The sequence below is a fragment of the Gorilla gorilla genome, chromosome 13 (assembly GCF_029281585.2).
Source record: "Gorilla gorilla gorilla isolate KB3781 chromosome 13, NHGRI_mGorGor1-v2.1_pri, whole genome shotgun sequence".
Taxonomy (NCBI): domain Eukaryota; kingdom Metazoa; phylum Chordata; class Mammalia; order Primates; family Hominidae; genus Gorilla; species Gorilla gorilla.
In genome coordinates, this window is record NC_073237.2 from 50,999,096 (window position 1) to 51,015,181 (window position 16,086).

The following is a 16,086-nucleotide window of genomic DNA, read 5'->3' on the forward strand; positions in this document are numbered from 1 at the left end:
TCATTTAAAGACAGTTTAATTGCCAACCCCTTCTGTATCCATCCTTCTTAGGAATGTAAAATTACATTAATAGGGAAGACTGGAGGCCATTACAAAACTCGCCATGCCCTCAAAATCAGAATTAAAATTAAGTTGGATTATGATGAGTACAGTTGAGTGTCAAGTTTATTTCAACTTTCAATATTTTTTCAAAAGTGGATACTCTATGCATGACTGTTTGTTAACTTAATTGGCCAGAATATGTTAACAATCTGAGTATTGCTCACTCCTTCCCAGAGAAATGCCCTCTATGTGGTAGATCTTAACATATACACAGAAACGGATTAATTTTTTTAAAAGTTTCCTGTGTACATAGCTAACTATATGAAAGGTATAAAATGGGCATGTGTGGTTTTTGATGAATTTTTGGTTCCTAATCAATAATCCAAAGATGTAGACTTTTTTTTTAAAGTAAAGCAGATTAATAGGAATAAGTTATTCTATGTGTGGGCAGAATTAAATAACATGTAGCAAATCTGTGTACTTAAAAGGATGGACTCAGTAGTTAGATTATATGAAATCAAATCCTAGTTATGTGACTTAATACCTGTGTGAGTTTGGGCAAGTTACTCAATCTCACCATATGTCAGTTTATCCATCTGTAAAATGGGAATAATGATAATACCTCCCTCATAGTCTTATGAAAAGAACTATATGAATTAGTAAATAAAAAGCACTTAAAACAATGGCTGGTATATAATAAGTACTCAAAAATATTTACTGCCTTAATAATCAACATCATATTATTATCTAATAAATCCAGTATGTTACTAGTAGATCTTTCTGCTTACCAGTTGACCCAGGATCTAGAAGTCCTGGATTTCAGATGCAGCTTCCCCACTGATCAACTGGCTCTGTGATCTTCATTTAGTCACAGTTTCCTGCTTTCTTTTCCTATAAAATTAGGGAAAGTTGAGAGATCATTTATAAGTCTGGTTATCTATTATAACATAAATCTTTAAAAGTAATTCAAAAGTTCCCTGAAGATGTCTATTGATACTACAAAGAAAAAAGTAACACGGAGGAACTGAAGACCAGGGCAGAAGAACTGAGAAGTGTGAAAGTTGTTTCAGCACCTCATGTTGGAGAGAATTTGCCTCCTACATGTAATGCCACTATGTCCAGTCAAGGTGCCACAGCATGAAATACTGGGACCACCACACAGCTGAGTGTAACTATGTCCTAAGGCTGCATTCACAATCCCTAGTCGCAATTCCTCGCTCTCTCGGAACAACGGTGACTAAGAGTTCTGCAGTTCCAACCCTGGTTTGTGACAGACCACAGATGTGTGTTCAGGGATATATGGCTTCCTCTCTGTGGACAATCAAACTTCTTGGCTCTCCAGAGTATTTTAATCCCTTCCATAGAATTAAATTAATCTTTTTTTTTTTAACCAAGGCACAGAAGTGCATGGAGTTTTCTCTTGGGAGCTGAAGTTATGCCTTTCCCCTGCCTACTGTCCTCAATATCAACACCATTCAGAACAAAGTGCTTCTCGGCTGAAGTCTTCATGGAAGTAAAATACCCAGGCACTACAAAGGTTCTTTAGCACCAAAGACTTTTATGGATGAGTGTTGAAAATATTTAATATTCTATCTGCTTAATGGTAAATAACACAGAACAATTCTGAGCACTTAGCCTGAGCCAAGCTACTTTCTAAGTGCTTTCCGTATATTAATTCATGTGCTCCTTACCAAACCCTATATGGGCATTTTTATCACATCTCAGATAGCAAACATGATACAGCATTTAAGGTCACATTGTGGGGAAGCTTGTGAAGAATGTAAGCTTCCTCTTACTTAAGAACCCAGAGTCCTAGCAGCCACACCATGACCTAACTCCAGCAATAAACACAAACAACACATTTTACAAGCAAAGCCAAAAAAGCTTTCCAACCAGATATTAGGATTTATGACTATTAAATCAGACTATAATATACATCTATTTGTCACCAGCTAGTTTAATCCTTTACTATTTGAATTGTGATTTCACATCTTGTTCTGATTTGAATTTCCCAATGACCTTGGGAAATAAGAAAAACCTGGATTTTTAAAAAGTACATGTTAGCCTTTTTAGCCTTTCCTTCTCTTGCCTATAATTCCTATTTTAGATCATTTCTAAGGAAACTAACCTTCTAATACTTACATACTAGCCAGGTGTAATACTAGCAAGAAAATCCACTAGCTCCTCTAAGAATACTAAGCCCGGATCCTCCAAATTTGGTAATAGAGACTCTCCCCCTGGGATGGATCTCTGAGCCTCTATTTGCGTTGTATTAGATAAGTCTGTATTACTCTACTGCTGTCACCTGCTAGTTCAATTAATAAAAGCAAATCTAGCCCCCTCGAATGTGGCCAAGGAATGAGTAATTCCTTCACAGAGGGGACAGCCCTGCTGGACCTACGTTATAGTTGCCCAATCTGGCCATCCTACCTATATTTTAATTCTCTCTGCATTGTCAGCCTTAGAGGACTGACATTCTATTTTATTAAGGCAGGCAAAAAAGAACAGGAAAACATAGAATGCTTAGGCCAAAAAAAGAAAAGGGAAGCACATTGTGATTTGACACTGTGAATGACTTTTGAAATAGTAAATGGAGTTGAAGCTAAAGATTACCTCTGAATACAGCTCTATATTTTCTTCAACAAAAATAAACAGATATAAATGTGTACATCCAAAATATATTTTAATATATGTTTTAATTTTTTCAGTCTTCGCTACAAGAAAACAAATGACAATGCCAACAGCATTAAGCAGAATTAACAAAAATTATGGTTCCCTGTTGCAAAATCAACTATAGCTCCACATATAAATGTCCTTGTCATCCAATCTGGAATGGTTTAAAGCAAGACATTTGTTACCAAAATCTTGATCACCATTATAAAATCTTAGAATTTCAATATTTAGCTAAAGGAATTCCAGATTACACCAGAAATAATGTGATATATGCATGCACACTGCATCTTGTAGCATCATAAGACAGTATAAATCACATGCAGCCAAGTCCAAGTATTTCAAGACCAGAATTTTTTATTCATTTCTTCACTTGAAACATTAACTTTAGAAGTTAGGTCAAATGTCTTTGAATCCTACCTCCACCATTTAAAAGCAAGCTGAATTGACGATAATTATATAAATGTTTGGGGCCTCAGTTTACTTTTTACTTATCTTTAAAATGTATAATTTCTGCCCGCGAGTTGCAAGGCAGGATTAAAGAAAACGTATGCTTCATTCCCATCAGAGAGCATGGCTCAGCGTAGGTGCTCTATAAATAGTCTAGCTTCTATTTTAATAATTAGTTCTACCTTACATTCTCTGAATTTCTATATCTGTTGCTGATAACATCTCAATTCCAGTTAAGTCCTTCCTGATTAAACAGTTCTTCCTTGGCTAGGGATCAAATAATCAAGTGCAAAAAAACTGTACAAAGAAAATTAGAGCATAAGAAGTGAGAAAGAGATGATCAAGGGAAGAAAATTGGGCGATCTCTTATTGTATTCCTGAAACTGATATTCAAGGGCTAGGTGAGCACAATGCCATGGTTTTGGTTTCAGCATTAAGAGGCAGCATATTGCCATGCAACTCAAGAAAAGGAGACATGGTATTCAGTTCTTGGTTGTAGAAGAGGCCTTGGTCAATATGACTCTCTGGAAAATATACAAATATGTACAATTCGAATTCCCTTTTAAGCAACGAATGTTTATGCTCATGAAAAAAAGCCTGTAGGCATTGACTTGATTTCCCTACAAAACAAACAAACAAAAGTCATCCTGAAGATGATTTTGTTGTTACTATTGAGTAGATTAACTTCAACTCACCCATCTGAATGCATGATACTCCAGCATATCCTTGAAAAAACTCACTATAATTCAGGGGAAATCTTGTACAATAGGCCTCTCTCAAAAATTGTGCAATGTGCCAATTTTCCCATTGTCAGGGTGGGTGGGAAATAGTGTGTGGGTGTGTCCCTAGACAAGCAACCTAAGAAGAGAGCAGGAGAAAGCTGAGACACAGATGGCGAATGTCTGGGCTATCCTTCCTGACACAAGTGTGTTTGTGACTGGCTCTGTCTCTCATGCAACGGCTTCAGATGGATATGTGCCTGGTGCATTACATATGACAGAGGGAATGGAGAAGTTGTTTCCCATAGAGAGTATGAAGTTTAGAAGACAAAGTGAATCTGTAGGGGAAACTTCCAGGTCTGTGCTATCCTGGAAACATACCATACCATATCCTATTCAGCTAATAGGAGAGTCTCAAACTACTCTAAGAAGCTTTCTTTAAAGGAAATCTTATACATGTTTTCTCACTGGAATGGGGCAGGGCAAATAACATTTTCACTGTAATTAGAGAACATGTTTTCAATTTGCATAAGGAAGAGGAGTCAGGCTTAATCTGGGTGACTCCGAAACACGTCTTAGTGAATGTTACAGAGAGGGCAAATTCAGCTCAATAGAAAGAACTTTTTGACAATTAAATCTACCCAGGCCTGGCGCAGTGGCTTACGCCTGTAATCTCAGCACTTTGGGAGATCGAGACAGGTGGATCACTTGAGGTCAGGAGTTCGAGACCAGCCTGGCCGACATGGCAAAACTCCATCTCTACTGAAAATACAAAAATTAGCCGGACATGATGGCGCGCACCTGTGGTCCCAGCTACTTGGGAGGCTGAGGGAGGAGAATCGCTTGAGCCCAGGAGGTGGAGGCTGCAGTGAGCCGAGATTGTGCCACTTCACTCCAGCCTTGGTGACAGAGCAAGACTCCATCTCAAAAAAAAGAAAAAAAAAAAAGGAAAACTGGAATGAACTGGAGGAGCACATTAAGGATTTTCATGCCTTGGAAAAGAGTTGAGCTAGAATCCTGAGATTCTATAAAAACGTTTGATAAAAGAATGGGAGAAGTCATGGTCTATGGGAACACTGAGAAGCAGAGTTGCATAAATTCTAAAGTAATACATGGAAAGCAACTAAACTGCTCTGCTTCTTCACCCCACAGTCCCACTCAAAAGCACTACCATAAATACATGAGCTCGGTGCCAAGAAGACAGGATTCTATACTGGGGACATCTCATACTCCAGTGACTTCAGGAGGAGGCTGGGTAGAAGGAAGACCTAGATGACAGTTAAGTCATAAGTTTCTAGTGGCCTAAAAACACACCACTTTTTTTTTTTTTTAGCTCTGGTGGGATTCTGCCTATAGTCCTTGCAGGCCTCCTCTGTTGTTTTGCAGACTTCTAGACAGAGGGAGTTTTCTCCAATCTATAATCATAATTTAGTTGCTTTACGGCTCTTAAAGAGAATGACTCAGTGGAAATTATGCCAGAACTGTTCTTAATATCTTTCATAATAAGAACTGCTGATGGCTTCTGTTTCTAGGCTTTCATCATCTAAATGCCCTCTCCCATTTCTTCATGTGGCCACCTCTGCCTGAAACTTTAACTCTCATTCCTTGAACCCTTCCTTGGTCTTTGTATGAATCCCTACCTGGATGTTCTCCCTTCTCTGTGCTTCTACAGCGCTAGACCCCCACTCTAGAACGTGGGACCAGGACCAGCTATGAAATTTGTGCAGCCAAAGCAAAATGAAAATGTGGAGCCCCTTGTTCATAAATTATTAAGAATTTCAAAATGGTGACACAGAACATTAAACAAAGTGTGGGGCCTGCTAGGCATAGGGCCCTTTGTAATTGCAAAATGACATGTCCATGGAGGCAACCCTACTCATGGCACTGTAATCAGTTTCTGTGTTACATAATATTTTGTGTGGACTTTGGGTTATTAATCACTCATCACCCTTTATTTTATAGTGGCATCCATAGTTCCCCCTTTCTCTGTCTCTCTCTGGCTCTCTTTCTCCTCTCCTCACTCTCTGACTTTCAATCTTGAGAACAAAAATACAAAAAGAAGGAGGGAATTTTAAATGCATTTGTACACCAGCAGTGCCCTCCAAAACCGTTGAGAAGTTCCTGGTACCCAAATCCTTACATATATGCCTAGTTCTTCCTCTGTTTTCAAGCCTGATTCTTCAGTGTTCTAGTTGATCCCCTGAGTTTCTGTTGCCTGCAATCAAAGAACCCTGCAAGAGATAGGTGTATCGCATTCTCTCACTGAACTGTGATTCTTTGGTCTAATTAAAACTATAGCAGGCATGCATTAAATACTGCACACCAACCAAGTACGAAATACTTCATGTATAGTATTTCATTTAATTTTCACAATGAGCTTTCAAGGTAGGTAATACTCTCCCTTTTCAGATGACAAAAATTATATTCTGAGACATCAGTTAATTTTCTTAATGTCTTAGACACAGTTACTAGTTATGGGACCAAGATTTTCTGACTTTTTCTAATTCCCAAGACCACATTTTCCCACAATGACTTATTTTTTCCATATCCTCATTGTCTAGCACATTCCTTGGCACATCATATTCCCAATAACTTTACAGTGAGTGAATAAACAGAGTAAGAAATATCCACGTCCATGTCTTCATTAGTTCATCACCAATATAAAATGGTCTACAATTATAAAGTCACATTTTTATCCTTTGCCTCTGTCATCATAAAATTTTATTTGCCATTTAGTACTATGAAAACATTGGCAGATCTATCATCTATTTCGAACATTGCCTTAGCATACCAATAATCTCATTTATTTTATGATTGTTTCTGAGCTTAATTGTGACTGCCACTTTCAGATCAAAAGCACAATTACTAGCATGCATATATATCAATTATTGATGCTCAAGGAATAAACTAAACAACTTTAATTATGTTGGCCTCTATTTAAATAGAGGCATTCTCAAATTATTGCCCTTTACCCAGAAAAATAAGTGGAAGGTACAAAGGTGCGTAGAGGTTAATAGTTGGCCTAAAAATGTAATTGTGCCATTCTGCATAGCGTTGGCACAAGACATGCAGGTAGTAAGAGCAGTTTCAACTTCTATATGGGGTCTATATAACCATAGCATAAACAGAGGAAATACACTTGGCATGTAAAAACAAAATCCATTATTTTTCCCCTTTAATGTGTCTAACAACTCAATGTAAACAAGATGTCACTGAGCAAAAGACTAATCTTTGCCATTCATTTACAGGTTCAGAGGTAAAAAAAAAAAAAAAAAAAAAATCAATTTATCACAAAAGCTTCCAAACAATGCAAACAGCATTAAGCACAGTAATTATAAGATAAGCATTCAAGCAATTTTCAGTTGATTGGGTGTGGGTGTGCTGAAGTAAACCTACAGTTTGCCTGCTGGTGCAAGAATGGCTTATATGCCAATTAGTGGTTATTGCTACTAATTATTAAAAACATTTTTAAGAGTAATTAAAAATTAAATGCACCTGTATGATGGCTCATAACTGTGTTGTGGTAAATCACTCAGATTTTCCATATCAATCGCACAGGAAATCCTCAGTGAGATGGAGAAGCCTTAAGATACCAAATTTCAGAAGCCACACTACATATGCATTGCCCTCCATGTGGAAGCAGGGCTGAGATTTGTTTTTTCTGCTCAAAAATTTCGATGACTGAATGCTACTAGGCCAAGATGAAGATGATAAAGATTTAATCCTTCGCTTCTGACATTAGTTTTATCCTCATTGCCAAAAATACTGCTGAAAAGGAAAGATCAGCTTAGCCTCATCTGAGAACTCTTTCCCTGTTAAAAGTGTGTTAGGAAGGACAACTCTGAAATTCTAAAAGGAATACTGGGATCCCAGTCTTATTGCCACCATTAACAATATGACCAGAGTCCACTAACCTCCTGGTTTCATCTTCTTTACCTTCAAAGCATGAAGATTTGAATTGACCTTGAGAATTTTTTTGAGTAACAAAAATCTGCATCCTAATTAGGCTAATGTTCATACCACATAGACAAGGAAAGCTGGAAAATATTTACTAAGTGTTCATTCAGTTTTCGACTTTTCCACCGGTTGTTGAAATCCTTGGTTGCACACTAGAATCACCTGGGGAGGTTTTAAAAACTATAATGCCAAGGTCCATTCCCCAGAGACTTGAATGTAATTGGTCGGAGATGGTAACAGGGCATCAACAGATTTTCAAAGCTCTCCAGGTGATTTTAATGTCTTTAGAGGGTTACAGATTACCATGCATGCTTCACAAATATTAGATCACTAGTTCTGATTTTTAACAAATATTCTATGTATTTCTGTCCCCATTTTACAGATAAGGACACATATTTAGGAAGGTTAAATGTCATTGTAGCACAAATGTAGCACAGACAGGATTCAAATCCAAGTGTCTGTGATCCAAAGATCCTGGGTTTTCTTAACTGTACATAGACTATCAATTTTATAAATTGTTGATTAATTTCCTGCTGATTCTTCTCTTTGATTGCTATTATAGCATATATCCTTAAATACCTTTTACTTAAATGTCCTTGTAGTTCTCACATATTTATTTTATTTTATTTTATTTTATTTATTTATTTTGAGATGGAGTCTCACTCTGTCTCCCAGGCTGGAGTGCAGTGCCATGATCACTGTAACTTCTGCCTCCTGGGTTCAAGCGATTCTCATGCCTCAGCCTCCCAAGTAGCTGGGATTACAGGCGCCCGCCATCGCACCCAGCTGATTTTTGTATTTTTAGTAGAGACGGGGTTTCACCACATTGCCCAGGCTGGTCTCGAACTCCTGACCCAAGTGATCCACCCACCTCAGCCTCCCAAAGTGCTGAGATTGCAGGCGTGAGCCACCGTGCCCAGCCCTAGTTCTCAGATATATAAATGGAATAATATACATAATTAGGAACATGAATTTGCCTGTTATTCCCATAAAGTATTTTTTTCTATATACTAAAAACAAAATTTTGGAAGACCAAGTGATAATATTCCAGAAAATCATAGCAATATGGGCTCTTTCAATGACCAACTGAAGCTGAAAAAGCATCCTGGCTGAGGGGAGGAAATATTATTAGCCACTTCGGCTGTCTCACACTAAAACAAAGTACACAAGGAGGAAGTAGAGGTGATGCAAGTAGTGAATGAGAAATCAGGAAAATTTCCATTAACCTCTGCCTAAGTCCTTTAGGGCTCTGTCTCTGTTTTGTTCCTCTTAAGGTTGTCACTTCTATGCCTAATGATTATCTCATTGGTTCCAGGACATTGTTACCATTTACCTCCACTGGATATCTATTTTCTTTCCAAAAGGTAAGAAGCAATTTATGTCCTACTATAATTTTATTTGTAATCTTAATTAATCCTACATGTCCAAGGTAAAGACAGGTAATCATTACCTGCGGGTGTGTGTGTGTGTGTGCATATATATATCTTGAGTCTACTCTCTGGTACACTATTGGGGCTTAAGGAAACAAATAACAACAAAAAATCCAAAAAACACCCATCATACAGCATTTGCTACACTTCTTTTTACTGAAAGTCCTACTACCTACCAATTCACACCCCACCTGCCAACTCCCTCACCTGAAAGCGAGAAGGAATTGTATTTTCACTCCAGCATGTAATTGGCAGATCCATATTTTGTTTTTGCTTGTTTTTTTTCCTTCAGCACAATCAACGTGCCTTTTCCCTGATTTTCTCTGCCAAACATATCAGATTGTGGGAGGTTTATGGATACACAATACTTCACAGGGAACCTGAAAGGTAGGGAGACTGCGAGGAGATACTGCAAAAAAAAAGTGTGATGGAGAAAGCATGAGTGACTACTGGAAGACAGACCTGAGATAATTATTGAAGAGATGACAGTGAACATTACCATGATTTGTTTCACCAGGTTGTGTTTCAAAGATAATGAAGAACTATTAAATCATTTTCTTTTCTTTGAGATATTAAAGAATAAATGAAAGGAATATGCAGATGCTAATTATAAATAACAATTATGATAAGTTTGAGTAGCTAGCTACTTTATACAACACTCCAGAAATATTTGTTATGCAAATGCATAAACTCTACCCAGTGGCTTTATAGATCACTGGCATTAGGGCTGGAGCTATTGTGCAGGAATAGGATGGTGGCTTAACTCAGTTGGGGGTCATTTTATTGCCAGTTTAACTGGTGTTAAATTAGTGGGTATTTAACTGTCACTAAAACAATTTAGGGCTCAATTCGCCAAAGTATCATTTTTACTAATATTTTAGTGAAAGTGAAGAAGCATTCCTCCCGATGCTGTAGTGTCATGCTGAAGGCACCACTGTTCTCTAGTCCACAGTAATGAAACTTGCGTTAGCAAAAGTGGGCTGGATGCCTACTAAGGAAAAAAATAATCTCCTTGAGAACCTGGTATCTTGCTGTAGTTTATTGCAGTGAAACCATTTTAACATCCCTTTTCACTGAATGAGATTTTTAAAATCTGTAAATCATGAGCCAAAATAGTATAATCCATTCAATATTTCATGGAAGACCTTTGCTGTAAGATTATTGTGTTGAACTCCCAAATTTTTATTTTAAGGAAAAAACACACACGCACACACACGCACGCACACGCACACACACACATTTCCCCACCAACACAAGAAACATGATCAACTCCAAATTCAGAAAGATTTACAAATGCCACAACACAGTTATCTACCAGCAAACATATCATTTCTTTGTTTCATAGGACACCAAGGATGAATAATTCATGAACCCCATTTCACATGCTTATTGTGTCTGGTGGCAAAGACCCCGCCCGCTCAGCCCCAGGAAAGCTCAGGCACTTTGCTGCAGGCACAGTGCTCTGTGCCATCCAGGGACCAGCCGTGTGCTCTCGAGTTACTGGAGCAGCGCAAGCAGCTCCAGTGGTCTCAGCTGTGGAAACAGCTGTTTGCCCACCGTCTGCGATGGCAGAAATGTGTGGTAGGCTTCCCCCTAACAGCATGGCCCCCCCTACACACCACACACACACACAAACAACTCCCAGGCCGTGCATCATACACACACCACCACCCAAGGGGTGAAAGAAGCCCCATCATGTGGGGACCAGAATGAGCAATGCACCACAGTTTAAAAACAACTCTTTATCTTGTATGATAACTACTGGAACAGAGGTGGTAGCCTCCGAACCTAAACCTTGTCATTTATGTATCAAAAGATTTGTGCATGCGTGAAATTCAAAATGATTTATTGCTTAGTTATTGCCTTATTTACTTACTTAATGGATTGATTGATGTGCTAGGATCCCACAGACAACGGAGGCTTTTTTTTTTTTTTTTAAGATTGTTTTAAAGGAACTAGATTGCAAGCAAAGTTTCAGTAACACAGTAAGTCAGCTCCTGCTTACTGGTTTGTATTCATAATGAGTTCCTTTTGGCTCTTGCCTGCTACCTGTCTCTGGCTATTCATTGACACAAAATACTGCACCTTGCACACTGTGAGAAGTGGCAGGGATGAAAGAATAAAATATTAAGCACGAAGGAGTAAAATATGCAGAAAAATCTGGATCCTGCAGCAGGTTTTAGCCAATAGAAGAATCTATAGTAGTAACTCTTGCATGGTGCTTGGGCTGAAAGCGATAGAGCTGCTTTAACAATGGGAGTTATCAGGATTCCATCTGGCATCATTTCTCGACAGAGGAGGGAGTTGCAGACAGAGGGGTCTCACATTTGAATTCCTCTTGTAGACCTAGTATCATCTGTTTCTCTTAGGGCTTGAACTTACTTTCATTTTATAGGGATATACTACACCTGAACTGGTTCTTGTAATAAAATTATCTAAAAACTTTGAAATAACTGTTATAAGAAAAGTTCCACAAACCTCTTACTAGCTTGCCTCTTCAATTTTATTTATTATTAGGAGTGCTAATTTTTTAATCACTCATGGTGAATAGGAGCAAAATCAAGGAGGGGGGTGCTTGATTTATTTACAGGAATTAGATGGCAAATTTGTGCATAACTCTTATTTGATCGATGTTCTGCGCAAGCGACATTTACGTAGGATCCCTGTAACCTCTTTTCCAAACAAACTCTAATTTGACATAATGCAGTGGAGAATGGCACCAGTCATCGGGCTTGCATCAGAAATGCATTTTATTTGGATTCAATTCAGACTCTTAACGAACTGGTTCCCATAAATGCAGCAGATGGGAGTGAGGCAAATGGAAGAGTGTGTGGGGCCTCACACCCAGCACCCACCACCGCTCCACTGTACTAAAGCCTTTCCTTAGTTAGTTGGTTAGTTAGTTAGCTAATTAGTTAGGCACATTCCAGCTGAAACTTTTAATTATAATTAACATATTTATCCTACCAATCCACCAAATTGAGGCATGAAACACTACAGTCCAGCCAAGGCAAGGAGATTCTTTCCTTCCCTTTCTCTCTTGACTGATTAATGTGGTGAATGCTGCCAGAAGATGGTCCAACGGTTTATAAACCTGGCAAAGCTGAAGCCAGACCTTCTTTTCTAAAGGTCAATTAAAAATGCTAGCTGCACTGTAAACAGAATTCTCCCTAGAAGAATACCACGCAGTGTCCAAAGTGGTCTCTTAATACAAAATATCAATTTCATTTTCCTCAGGAGATTCGCTCTCCTTTTGCAATGCAAATATTTTCAAGTGTACTAAACACGTTTTAGCACCTCAACATAGGCACTAAAACTATTTGCATGCAAAATTACCCAGAGTAGGCAGACAGGCACAAGCTTATGCTAGCACCATATGTGCTAAAGAATTTGAGCCAGGAAACAACTAGTATCTGGACGTTATTTACAATTTAAATTTAATTTTACATTATTATTCAAATGAGAGCTTATATATAAGTCTCTATTAAAATTAATGCTTCATATGGAATGAAATTTCACCTAAAATTATATTTTTAATAGTGCTGGGGGGTTTTGTTCCAACTAGATTTCAACCATTCAAGAAGTATAATACAGCACTTTTGGTCCTTGTCTTTCAACTGTATGAGAGGTTCATTTTTCGTTCTAAAAAGTTCTCTCAGAAAGAATAGCAAAATTAATTTTGATTGGAAGGCCCAGAAATCAACACAAAATATAGACCAGGTCCAACACATTAAAAAGCATAAGTGATTTGAGAAAATACACACTTCCTGGAAATAGCACAGAACACTGTCCCCACTCAGTTAAAAAACACCTTTTTTTTCTTTCCAAGAAGCTCCACATGTTTTGTGAACAGGGGAAGTGATTTTGGTTTAGCATTTAGTTTGCAAATTGCAATGTGGCATACTGTCCCCAGAAAGTGGCACTTCTTTATGTACTCAGAACACAATTAACCCTATTATTTCTAGTATGCTTTCAGTGTAGCCTTAAGGAGTAATCTTCTTAAATCTATCGGTAACGATCGGGTAGAGTGCTTAATGTTCATCTGTTAATCCGTATCAAAACAGAACACTGCTTTATCTTTTCGAGTAATTTTCTATTTCAAGTTTGGTAAGATTTCATGTCTTTAATATCATATATTTAAATATGCAATAGTTTATTTTTATGTTTACCTTAGGGAGGGGAAACATTTAAGTGAATCAGAATGATTATTTCCAACTCTCTCTTCGAACTTTCTCTTACCTAGGGGGTTTACAACTGAATTCCGAGGCTGGTTGAGAAGTACTACTATCAGAGTAATCCTTTCCCCAGCTCTCTGCTAGGTTATCTGCAGATAGTTACAACTGCAGTTTATGTGTACATTATATATTAAGGTTTATTGAGATAAAGATAATACTTGGTGAAGTGCTTGGAAGTTATTACTTATAATCCATTTTAGCTTAAATCTATTACAAAAAGGAGAAGTATATTTTAAACACTAGGCTGTGAATAACTGCTTTTTAAACTATAGCTGTGGAAATGAACTTGGGGTGAAGGGAATATAAGAAAAATCAATATGCTATATTTCACCACAAGGACGGCATCAAATATACCCAGAACATTAACTACAGAGGATTCTTCCTCCTGGATTAGAGATAATCAAACTTATTATCAACCTAATACATACAATTTTTCTTTTGAAAACTTCAAGTATAATTCTAGGTCAAACATCTTTTTTTGCTTTCTTTTTTTATGAGCTGGAGGAAGAAGCTGCTTTCTTTCTTGACTTGCAATCAGTCTCAGAAATGTTGAATCATTGCCTAGGTACATGAACTCAATTCTGAGCAGCTTTAATTTACAGCAGCCAACATTTCTATAACATAAGCTCTCTAAAAGGGGCCCACAGAAGAACCAGAAATCTGTGGTTGTGTAGAAAGTTTAATGGGAATGGAAAATCTCCACGTTTACACGTCTATTCTTGCATATTAATATCATTACATTTAAACTGTGGTTTGATTTCAAACATTGAATTAATTAAGGGAACTTCCAGGTCGAGTTATAATGCCAAATCAAATGCCAACAGCTCCCTCTACTGGCTACTAGGGGAAAACATTTGATCTCTATCAATCAGAAATTTGTTTACTTATTTAAAAAACATCTTCACCAAATTAAATTTTGATTAAAAAATGGCTAAGCTTTTTGGTAAACCTGAAAGATGTTCACTTATAATGATAGCAATAAAAATGCTAAGAATTGTAGAAGTGGATAGTTACATGAATTTTCTCGAACTCTTGGCTTCAGGTGATCCGCCAGCCTCAGCCTCCCAAAGTGCTGGGATTACAGGCGTGAGCCACCTCTCCTGCCCAAGTTACGTGAATTTTCTAACATCAGTAAACAACTTCTGCCCTCTCTAAAAAACATCTGGTCATTCCCTTGCCTAGTACCCTCTATTACACAGAATTTGGGTTAGGGTTAAAATATAATTAAGGTTAGGTTTAGGATTGCATTTTCTCCAACCTGACACAAATATCAGATTTGTTTTCCAGAAGCTGAGAAATCTTAATGGAAATATCAAATTTCTACACGATGCTTCCTTGTCTCTTGAGCTCTAAAAAAGACAAGAAGAAAATAAAAAGAAGTATCTATTGTTATTTCATCGAGAATAAATAGATCAGTTGTAAATTGTTTACAGTTTTGAAGCAAAGAAACATTGGATTCTTTAATTTAAACTCTGATATTTGATGTAACATGTAGTTTAGTGAGGGCAATAAATGTTAAAAATGTAAAAAGTAAAATGCATTTTCTTCTCAAAGTCCTTGCCCAGTCCTTCTTGGAGACTACCCTCCACCACCTGAAACAATCAATCTATTTGGTTTCACTCATTTAGAGTTGCCTCTCCCTCAAATCCACCACCCCCACAACTCTTGGCCTCCTTTTCACACAGCCATATTCCCTGAACATAAATGGAAAATGTAATAGCACACTCAGAAGTTTTCAAATCCCACTCATTTCAACAAGTGAGACTTGACAAGGTTGATATGATAGGCTCATGTGAGAGGTTTTAGAATTTTGACGTAAATGCACTGTGAAGGAAAACCTTTCTTTTTTTTAGAAAGGAAGAAATATAGCCCTACAGAGACAAGATCTTGCTCTATGGATGTTCTCTGCCTTAATGATGAGGTCTTTCTTCCACCGTACCCTCTTACCATGTAAACTTTGAAAACAAACTTGCAATTTTGTTAAAGATTACCTAGATAGAATATTTCACTCCTCTCTTTCCCTTTCTGTCTCCTCACCCCAACCCCCCATACACCGCCTCAAAATATATGTATCCTTCATCTTTGAGAAGTGAACCACTTTTGTTTAAAGAACTATCCCTGCATCTTAAACTTTGTATCTTAATTTAGGAAATTACTGATTTCTTAAAGCATCCATAATCGGTGTCATAGCCACAGAGAATCTTTTTATGATGAGCTCTTCCTTGTTTAACAATGTAATTATTGTTGAATTACAGTATATCCTGGCATGCAACCTTTTCAGGAATGTTCTTATTTCATGAATTCTTTTAAAATACGAATTCTCTTTTTAAAGTTGAATTTTTCAAACATTAAATTAAAACTTTAGCTTTGGAGTCAGACAGGTCTTCTGGATTCAAACCTTACCTCTGTCATTTATAAACTGAGTGACTAAGGCAAACCACTTAAACTCAGTGATGCTCAATTTCCTCATTTGTAAAAAGGGAATAATGGGACACCTCTACCTCATTGGGTGGTTGAGGTTGCCTTGAGATAATATATATATAACATGCTTTAGCAGAATGCCTGGTACATAATAAACATCCA

At 37.5% G+C, this 16,086-nt stretch overlaps 1 long non-coding RNA gene across 2 annotated transcripts in view; it reads right to left on the bottom strand.

Moving 5' to 3' along the window:
* LOC109028251 (uncharacterized) overlaps positions 1-9,579 on the bottom strand; it is a 58,105-nt gene extending 48,526 nt beyond the window's left edge. Inside the window, exons 1-2 of one of the 2 annotated variants that reach the window (XR_010130200.1) lie at positions 9,476-9,579; positions 831-933 (exon numbers count right to left, since the gene is read on the bottom strand). This is a non-coding gene — a long non-coding RNA (uncharacterized lncRNA). Of the gene's footprint in view, positions 1-830; positions 934-1,115; positions 1,244-9,475 lie in introns of those variants that run through there. The other variant, XR_002007269.3, reaches the window with a different exon arrangement.
* Between the last annotated feature and the right edge of the window lie 6,507 nt (positions 9,580-16,086).